The sequence below is a fragment of the Pygoscelis adeliae genome, unplaced genomic scaffold (assembly GCF_000699105.1).
Source record: "Pygoscelis adeliae isolate BGI_AS28 unplaced genomic scaffold, ASM69910v1 Scaffold156, whole genome shotgun sequence".
NCBI classification, from domain to species: Eukaryota; Metazoa; Chordata; class Aves; order Sphenisciformes; family Spheniscidae; genus Pygoscelis; species Pygoscelis adeliae.
Window position 1 is genome coordinate 2,460,587 of NW_008825016.1, and position 630 is coordinate 2,461,216.

Below are 630 nucleotides of genomic sequence, written 5' to 3' on the forward strand. Positions count from 1 at the left end.
ATCACCCACAAGTCCTTCTCTGTTCGCAAACAACAGGTCCAGCGGGGTGCCTTCCCTAGTCAGCTCACTCACCAGCTGTGTCAGGAAGTTGTCTTCCACACATTCCAGGAACCTCCTAGACTGTTTCCTCTCTGCTGTATTGTATTTCCAGCAGACATCTGGTAAGTTGAAGTCCCCCACGAGAACAGCGATCGTGAGAATTCTCCTAGCTGTTTATAGAATATTTTGTCTGCATCTTCATCCTGGTTGGGTGGTCTATAGCAGACTCCCACCTTATCTGCCTTGCTGGCCTTCCCCCTGATAATTACCCATACACACTCAACCCTATCGTCACCATCATTAAGCTCTAGACAATCAAAACACTCCCTAACGTACAGGGTTACCCCACCATCTCTCCTTCCTTGCTTATCCCTTCTGAAGAGTTTAGAGCCATACATTGCAGCACTCCAGTTGTGTGAATCATCCCATGTTTCCGTGATGGCAACTATGTCATAGTTTTCCTGCTGCACAATGGCTTCCAGCTTCTCCTGTTTGTTGCCCATGTTGCAGGCATTGGGGCAGATGCACTTCAGTTGGGCTATTGATCCCGCCACCTTTGTGCAGGAGAAGCCCTAATTCCTACATGACCAT